At 47.1% G+C, this 9,918-nt stretch overlaps 2 pseudogenes; both read left to right on the top strand.

The window, feature by feature from the left end:
• The first annotated feature begins 6,226 nt into the window (after positions 1–6,226).
• On the top strand, positions 6,227–7,166 carry LOC119522308 (annotated as a pseudogene).
• A 764-nt stretch (positions 7,167–7,930) lies between these two features.
• Positions 7,931–9,031, top strand: LOC119522307 (annotated as a pseudogene).
• The last annotated feature ends 887 nt before the right edge of the window (positions 9,032–9,918 follow it).

Below are 9,918 nucleotides of genomic sequence, written 5' to 3'. Positions count from 1 at the left end.
ACAGCACCATAGAGTGGACGCTGATTCAGAGCATACACAGCCTCCTGGAGAACACTGCCCCAGCCCTGCAAGGTATTGCCACCGAGTTGGCGCCGTAATTGAGTCTTCAATAGGCCATTCCACCGTTCTATCAACCAGCTGCTTCTGGATGATGGGGAACATGGTAAGACCACAGAATTCCATGAGGCATGTGCCCATCCCTCACTTCATTTGCTGTGAAGGGGTTCCTTGGTCCGAAGCAATGCTGTGTGGAATACCATGACGGTGGATGAGGCATTCTGTAAGTCCACGGATTGTAGTTTGCAGAAGCATGTCGTGCAGGGAAGGCAAACCATATCCAGAGTATGTGTCTATTCCAGTAAGACAAATCGCTGCCCTGTCCATGATGGAAGTGGTCTGATGTAATCAACCTGCCACCAGGTAGCAGGCTGATCACCCGAGGAATGGTGCCATAATCGGGGACTGAGTGTGGGTCTCTGCTGGCTGGCAAATTGGACACTCAGCAGTGGCTGTGGCCAGGTCAGCCTTGGTGAGTGGAAGTCCATGTTGCTGAGCCCATGCATAACCTCCATCCCTACCACCATGACCACTTTGGTTCATGAGCCCATTGGGCAATGACAGGAGTTGCTGGGGAAAGAGGCTGATTGGTATCCACCAAACGGGTCATTTTATCACTTGGTTATTAAACCTTCTTCTGGCTGAGTCACCCTCTGGTGAGCATTCACATGGGACACAAATATCTTCATGTTGTTTCCCACTCAGAAAGGTCTATCCACATACCCCTTCCCCAGACTTCTTTGTCACCAATCTTCCAATCATGTTCCTTCCAAGTCCCTGACCATCCCAGCCAAACATTAGCAACAGCCCAGGAATCAGTATACAGACGCACCTCTGGCCAGTTCTCCTTCCAAGCAAAGTGAACAACAGGTGCACTGCTCGAAGTTCTGCCCACTGGGAGGATTTCCCCTCACCACTGTCGCCTCAGGGATATCCCAGAAAGGGGCTGCAGTGCTGGCAGCTGTCCACTTTCGGGTGGTACCTGCATATCGTGCAGAACCATCTGTAAACCAGGCCCGAGTCTTCTCTTCCTCAGTCAACTGACTGTAAGGAACTCCCCAAGATGCCATAGCTGTGGGCTGGAAAGAGAAGGTAAGGTGGAAGGAGTGGGGGCCATGGGCATTTGGGCCACTTCCTCATGTAACTTACTTGTACCTTCAGGACCTGCTCGAGCTCTATCTCGTATATACCATTTCCATTTTATGATGGAGTGCTTGCTGTGCACGCCCAACTTTATGGCTGGGTGGGTCAGATAACACCCAGCTCATGATAGGTAACTCAGGTCTCATGGTAACTTGGTGGCCCATGGTTAAGTGTTCTGTCTCTACTAAGGCCCAGTAGCAGGCCAACAGCTGTTTCTCAAATGGAGAGTAGTTATCTGCAGAGGATGGTAAAGCTTTACTCCAAAATCCTAAGGGCCTGCGTTGTGATTCTCCTATAGGAGCCTGCCAAAGGCTCCAAACAGCATCTCTATTTGCCACTGACACTTCCAGCACCATTGGATCAGCTGGATCATATGGTCCAAGTGGCAGAGCAGCTTGCACAGCAGCCTGGACCTGTTTGCAGAGCCTCATCTTGCTCCGGTCCCCACTCAAAACTAGAAGCTTTTCTAGTCACTCGGTAAATGGGCCGGAGCAGCACACCTAAAATGAGGAATATGTTGTCTCCCAAAACCCAAAGAGGCCAACTAACGTTGTGCCTCTTTTTTGGTTGTAGGAGGGGCCAGATGCAGCAGCTTATCCTTCACCTTAGAAGGAATATCTCGACAGGGCCCCACACCACTAAACACCTAGAAATTTTACTGAGGTGGGAAGGGCCCTGTATTTTTGTTGGATTTATCTCCCATCCTCTGCCACGCAAATACCTTACCAACAAATCTAGAGTAGTTGCTACTTCTTGCTCACTAGGTCCAATCAACATGATATCATCAATATATGGACCATGGTGATGTCTTGTGGGAGGGAGAAATGATCAAGATCCCTGCGGACAATATTATGACATAGGGCTGGAGAGTTGATATAACCCTGAGGTAGCACGGTGAATGTAACCTGCTGGCCTTGCCAGCTAAATGCAAACTGTTTCTGGTGGTCCTTGCTGACAGCAATTGAGAAAAAAGCATTTGCCAGATCAATAGCTGCATACCAGGTACCAGGGGATGTGTTGATTTGCTCAAGCAATGATACCACATCTGGGACAGCAGCTGCAATTGGAGTCACCACCTGGTTAAGCTTACGATAATCCACAGTCATCCTCCAAGACCCATCTGTTTTTCCTGCACAGGCCAAATAGGAGAGTTGAATGGGGATGTGGTGGGAATCACCACCCCTGCATCCTTCAAGTCCTTAAGAGTGGCATTAATCTCTGCAATCCCTCCAGGAATCCAGTATTGCTTCTGGTTCACTACTTTGCTAGGCAGAGGCAGCTCTAGTGGCTTCCACTTGGCCTTTCCCACCATAATAGCCCTCACTCCAGGAGTCAGGGAACCAATGTGAGGATTCTGCCAGTTGCTGAGTATGTCTATTCCAATTATGCATTCCGGCACTGGGGAAATAACCACAGAATGGGTCCGGGGACCCACTGGACCCACTGTGAGACGGACCTGGGCTAAAACTCCATCAATCATCTGACCTCCATAAGCCCCAACTCTGACTGGTGGACCAGAGTGACGTTTTGGGTCCGCCGGGAATTAATGTCACTTCTGACCCAGTGTCTAATAATCCACGAAATATCTGATCATTTCCTTTTCCCCAATGCACAGTCACCCTGGTAAAAGGCCGTAGGTCCCCCTGGGGAAGGCTGGGAGGAAGATTAACAGTGTAAATTTTTGGCAGTGTGACAGGGTCCTTCTCCAAGGGTACCCGGCCTTCCCTTCATTCAAGAGGCTCTGGATCTGTAAACTGTCTCAAGTCTGGGAATTGATTAAGGGGGCCGTGACTCTCTGTTTTTGTAATTCAAGGGAGATTTTTGTTCACGTGGCCTAGAATTCTTCTGCTTATATAGTTTCAAAACAAGAATTTTAGTCGATTGCCCATCTATTTTACTACTTGGTACTCCATGATCCACTAGCCAACGCCATAAGTCTCTGCGAGTCATATTTATTTTGATTGCTGCTTTGAGCCTGTTTTCCATTATGGTAGCCCTGTCCACCTTGTCTGTGGTGATTAACTTGCAGCCACTTGGCTTCTGCTGACTCGGGACCCGATTATCCCCATTGTGTTTAAGGATTCCAGTTCAGTGACAGCAGTTCCTACAGTAATATCTGACCTACAGAGAAGGGCGACTACAGAGCTCTTCAGGGATGATGGAGCTAGTTTCACAAATTTATTCCTTACAGTCCTGGTAAAAGGTGTGTCTCTGGACATTCCAGGGCTGTGTGAGCAGGTTTTCCATGATAAATCCACTCTAACATTCCAATCTCTCTAAGCCTTTGAATCCCCTCCTCCACATTATACCAGGGCAGTTCTGGCATTTCAACTTCTGGTAATGCCGGCCACCCCTTTGATCCATGTTTCAGCCAGCCACCCAAACAAAACTGTTAACAAAACCCCTTTCTAACCCCTCGAGCTACAACATTGAATGCAGAATCTCTGCTTAGTGGGCCCATATCAGTAAATTCAGCCTGATCCAACCTTATATTCCTTCCACCATTATCCCACACTCTCAATATCCATTCCCCACACATATTCCCCTGGTTTCTGTCTGTATAAGTTGGAAAACTCATACAGTTCTTTTGGAGTATAGCGTACTTCCTCATGGGTCACACTTTGTACCTCACCCTTTGGGGCTTGTTGGGACTTGGAGCCTAGTTATAGGTCTTGAAGCAAAAACTGGTGGTGGGGGTGGGTCATGAAAAGAGTTAGAATTATCTCTCAAGCCATTCACCTCAGGGCACTCTGTTGCATTTCATCTCTTAAAACAGGATTAGTCTCTCCAGACAAAAGAGTGAGGGCTGCTTCCTCAGGGGAGGTGATTACAAGATTAGCAGGCATTGAAGGGTCAATCTCCTTAGGTGGGAGTTGCGTGGCAGGCTCCTTAGGGCAGACTGGAGGCAGAGAAGCTGTTTCCCAGGACAGCCCTCTACAGGTAAATCTAACAATGACCCAGCAGAATCCAGGGTTCCAATGTCCTCACTGTCATTATTATCAATCCATATGTCTCCATCCCAAGTTTCTGGGTCCCATTCTTTTCCAGTCAATGCCTTTACTTTAACAGCAGACACCCCTGAGAGGTTGAGATTTTAGTTTACGCTGTAAATGTGCTACTCGCACAATAAGAGACTGCGTCTGATTTTCAGAAACCTCCAGTCTGCGGGCACAGGAAATAAGATTTTCTTTCAGGGCACAGATGGAACTCTTTACATCTGTCATACGGCATTCAAGTTTTGAATTTGAAGCCTTTAGCTCATCCCTTTCTCTTACAAACTGTATCCAAAGTATCTAAGAGCAGCCAGCCAACATCATTATACTTCTTAATACTGCAAAACTCTGTGAAAGTGTCGAAACGCTGTCACCCAGAGCCTCGCTTCGTACTAGAGCACAATTAGGAGAATCAAATGGTGCTATTTTGTGTATTTCCTTTGCCAACTCCTGCCATGGACTCTTAGTACCCTCTGATTATTGGAAATAGAGTCATTAGTGCCTCTGAATCTAATCAGAGTAGAAAACAAGTTGTAAAAGCCCATTTTAAGATTCCGTTTCTCAAGAACCACTCTCGGTACCAAGTTGTATTAGTTAGGGTTCTCCTTGGAAACAGAATCATGAGAGATGTCTCTTATTATCAAATTGTAAAAGTGACTCACGCAACTGCGGGAGCGCACGAGTCCAAATTCTGCAGAGCTGTCAACAAGCTGTCAACTCCAAGGAAGACGTCCGACGAACTCCTCGGGAAACGAACCGACAACTTTGACGAACTCCTCAGGAAACGAACCGGCAACTTTGAAGAACTCCTCAGGAAACGAACCGACAACTTTGACGAACTCCTCAGGAAAACGAACTGGCAACTTCGACGAGCTCCCCAGGAAAAAGCTTCACTGAGCAGCTGAAGAAGAAGTGAAGGTTCTCTAACCGTCCGGCTTATAAGCCTCCAACTGATCACCCGGACCAAATCCAGCCAATTGCATTCTCTCACTGTGGAAGCACGCCCCTTGATGAGTCATCAGTCAGCTGCAGTCAATTGACTGATGATCCGACAAACCAACCAGCCTCAAATAGCCTCCCAGGAATCGTCAGGCCAGTGCCCCGCTTGACCAGACAGCTAGGCCACCTAGCCAAGTTGACACATGAACCCAACCATCACAGTTGGTGTGTTGAATCTCACTGGGATGGAATTACTCTTCATATCGGGTGAGGAAAATTATGATTCTTGCATAGATTTTTTGCTTTTATTCCAATAAGATGAGAGTGACATGCTTTACAGTTTTCTGCATACCAATGAAAAGGAGAGTTTTCATGTAATTTTAAAAGTTCAGATGGAGCACCTAACAAATAATATTGCACTTTAATCACAGAAAATATTCTTTCTTCGCAGAGAGAGGAAGCTAGAAATCGATAATTTTTAAAAAGTCTGGAAAATAGCATATGCTCTTGGAAGTTTAAGGATACACTTTGTAAAAACAAACAGGAAAACACTGGGCCAAGAAGAAAACACAATGGGGCATTAGAAATATTAACAGAAACATTTATGTTGGCATTCAATCCCACTCGTGGTAAAAGGGAGACTGACCTTTACTGTCATAAAATGTCCCACACTTTCTCTTTGATGCAAGAGAGAGGTGAAGTCCCACACTCAGCTCTAAATGCTTTGAAACAAAGATAGAAGCCAAAACAACCAAAGAAACCCACCACAGTCCTCCTTTATGTCCACGGCTGAGTATCACAAAAAGGCTCTTATTGGCTCAGCCCAGTCACCTTTGCCCACCTTGGGCTGATGGGTGTGGCTTAGAGACTGCTGGTCCTCTGTTGGCTGAGCACATACTTAGGTTGAAAAATACTCCCATCTGTTTGTGTTATGTGTTTGGAAGAGTGCAGATTTGCATTTCTTCTCTTTTGGATTCGCTGAGGTTTTTGACCACACACGTAGTCTGTCTCTGGTCAGCGAGGTGCCTAGTTTTCCCGGGCCACTCTGCACCCCCAAGTCACAGAGTTCCTGCTCCAGTCAGCGAGCCGGTATCATGCCTCTCCAGCTAAGGATCCGGATTGTTGAGGTCAGTCTCTCTCAAGGCTGAAGCTGACCTTTCTACAATTGAGGGGCTTTTAGTGTAGGCGTTAAGCATCTTCTCTTGTGCAATGACCTTTTGCTCTGGGCGGCGACGTTTCAAAGATGTATTAGTAAAGCCAACAGAAAGCTTACCGCCTCAGAAAACCCCTCACATCCTGACTGGTTGATGTGATGCCAAAGAGGCAGGCTATCCAACCGCATTTAACATGCTGTGGCTTTTGACAGGCTTTGCGGTTTTGCATCATATCCAATCAGATGTTGAGGTTACCCTGACGGCAGCGAACGCTGGGTATATAAAGCGGCCAACCGTCTGTTGCCCGCCACCATTATCTTTTCTTCCACAGTAGTGTGAGTCTCTCTCTATCATGGCTGAACCTTCTGAGGTGCACCTCGACACAGAAGATCTTGAGGCGGCAGGCCCCAGTACCGGGAAGCCCCACGCAGTACCTGAGGAGGCCATTCAGCATCCAGAGACTATCGTTCCAGATTCTGAGCAGGCCAATCCGGATGCTGAGATGGCTGAGCCCGAGCCTGAGGAGAGTGATTCTGAACCAGAGTCAGCCAAGTCTGAGGGCCCCGAAGCAGAAGAAGCGAAAGCGATGCCGCCGGGAGACGTTCGCCACCTACATCACAAGGTGCTGAGGCAGGTTCACGTTGACCTCGCCATTTCTCAGAAGGCCTTGAGTGTCATGGATTCTTTCGTAAAGGACATCTTCGAGCGCATCATGGATGAGGCCGCTCGCCTGAACCCGTTACAAGCAGGAGCTCAGCCCTCACCTCCAGAGACATCCAGACCGCCGTCCGCCTGCTGCTTGCGGGCCGGGGCAGTTGGGCAAGCACGCCGTTGTCCCAGGGCACCCAAGGCCGTCCTGAAGTACAGGAGCCGCAAATGAGCTGCCTCAGGAGCACCTGAGCATCAAACCCAAAGGCTCTTTTCAGAGCCACCAAAGTTTTCCTTAAAAGACCTGTGGTCCGCCAATGTTTGATCTCCATTAGTTTGGGACTTGTGGCATTCTGCTGACTTTGAAGATATTTTTTTCTTCCAAGAAAGTAATGTCAACTCTATGTTGAGGGGAAATAGCGGGTTTTGTTTCAGTTGCTTGCTTTGAACCACCTTTTTTTCTGTTACTTATTGTTCTAGGTTAGCCTTTATGGGGGGTCAGGAAGGTCAAAAATGGGTTTGATAGTGCTTTTTACGTTTTTTTACGCCCATCCTCTCAGGTGCGAGTGGAGGAACTTTCCGGAAGTTTATGACGTGTGCTCTGGTGACAAATACAATGTGGAAATAGGTATATGAATCCAGCTGACTTCTGTCACGCCAGTTATTCAGGAGGCATTCAAATGTCTAAGGCAAGTGCCAATTTCCTCCCTATTTTTTAGTAGAGAAAGCATTTTTCCTATGTAATTATATGGCATGATGAAATAGATTTTTGCCGTGTTTTTAAAATTCATTAAAAGCGTAGTAGAGACAACGGGGCCGCGGCGCCGCGATCCGCCTCGGGAAGCCCCCACCTCCCCATCCCGGGCCCGCGCGAGTAGTCCCTGCGCGGCCTCACGCGCTCCCAGGCGGCGGCGGCGTTGGCGGTGGGGGCCGCGGCTTGAGCGTGGCAAGGCGGCTCCCGAAGGCGCCCACTGACGGCGGCAAGGCGGCTCCAAGATGGCCGCTCGCTCGCGGCCGCGCTTTGAGGGACCGCGGCGAACTCGCGTTGTCTTTCCGCTGCTCGGATCGCCCCGGCCGCCGGCGCTTTCCGGAGTCTTTTCTCCAGCAGACATTCACCGAACAGCCAGAATCAGAATCACGGAGCTGAACCCCACCTGATGTGTGTGCTCTGTGGAGGGTACTTCATTGACACCACCACCATCATCGAATGTCTACATTCCTTCTGTAAAAGGTGTATCCTGCGTTACTTGGAGACCAGCAAGTACTGTCCAATCTGTGATGTCCACGTTCACGAAACCAGACCACTCCTAAATATAAGGTCAGATAAAACTCTTCAAGATATTGTATACAAATTAGTTTTCAGGGCTCTTCAAAATGAAATGAAGAGAAGAAGGGACTTTATGCAGCTCATCCTCAGCTGATGCTGCCAATGGCGCTAATGAAGGATAGAGAAGGACATTGCCGATGAAGGTAAGAGAATTATTACTGATGATGAGATAATAAGTTTATCCGTTGAATTCTTTTGACCAGAACAGATTGGATCGAAAAGTAAACAAAGACAAAGAGACATCTAAGGAAGAGGTGAATGATAAAAGGTACTTATGGTGCCCCCGCGCCATGACTGTGATGCACCTGAGGAAGTTTCTCAGGAGCAAAATGGACATACCTACACTTTCCAGATTGATGTCATGTACGAAGAGGAGCCTTTAAAGGATTACTATACACTGATGGATATTGCCTACGTTTATACCTGGAGAAGGAATGGGCCGCTTCCTTGGAAAATACAGAGTTCGACCCACTTGTAAAAGAATGAAGATCAGTCACCAGGAGAGACGGACTGACGGCTGCTGGGGACCTAGAGAGTGACTCTGGGAGCAAACAAGGCCCACAGCCCCGCAGAGGCCTCCCCTCCACCTCCTCGTGCCTGCCGAGCCCCAGCACCCCTGTCCAGTCGCCGCACCCCCCAGTTTTCCCCACATCTCCAGCACCCATGAACGGAACCAGCAGCAGCCCCCAGCGGGGAACCACCAATCTTCCTTTGCCAACAGACCTCGGAAATCTTCAGTCAGTGGGTCTTCAGCAACTTCATCTGGTTGAAACCTGAGACTGCTAAGGAAAAGAATTCTAAACTCCTGATTTATATAGATCTCTCCATGCCATTACAGCTTTATAGATGCTAATACATTGTGACTGTTGTCCCAAGTTGCTTTCTTCTGTAGTGACATTAAATTTGGCTATAAAAGATGGACTGGATGTGATACTCATATGGGCATTAAAAGAAAAAGATTGTTCTTATAAAGAGTTGGTTTCTGGGGAGAAGCAGGCAAGATTCTTGTGTGTGTGTGTTAGGAAAGATGCAAATGGTTTCTGTAACCATTGTTTGAATTGGAAATATGGATATGAGCATTGGGCCATCGTTTGTTAATCCAACTAAGGCCTACATTACATTCTCCTCGACCTGTTCTTTATGATGTTTCGTGAACCTGTAGAAAACAAGTGCTTTTTATCTTGAAATTTCAACAAACGGAAAGAATATGCATAGAATAATGCATTCTATGTAGCCATGTCACTGTGAATAACAATTTCTGGCATATTTAGCCATTTTGATTCCTACATTTTCCTACATTGTATGATATATTTATAAATACTATAAAGAATTATTGTGTTTCATGCACTCAGAAATGGTTGTTAAAATTCTGCCAACTGGTTCGACCTTTGCGGATACCCCCTATTTGAGCCTCCCCTTATCAGCACGGAATATTTTTAAGGTGGATATCTAATTCTAAATTCTGTTCCATTGGAAGCAATTGGCAAATCCTTACAGTCCCAACCTCTCTCCAGTAATACATGTTGACTCTTGAATTTTATTGTTGTAGTAAAGAAAAATTTAACTATGGGCTATGGAAATAATGTGTACATTTTCCATGGGTTATGATGGAATTGTGTTTTTAAAATACACATTTATCATTATAATTCTAAAACAA

Source organism: Choloepus didactylus, chromosome X, assembly GCF_015220235.1.
Source record: "Choloepus didactylus isolate mChoDid1 chromosome X, mChoDid1.pri, whole genome shotgun sequence".
Classification (NCBI taxonomy): Eukaryota; Metazoa; Chordata; class Mammalia; order Pilosa; family Megalonychidae; genus Choloepus; species Choloepus didactylus.
Note: the sequence above shows the minus strand (reverse complement) of the source record. Positions and strands in the feature narration are given on the sequence as shown.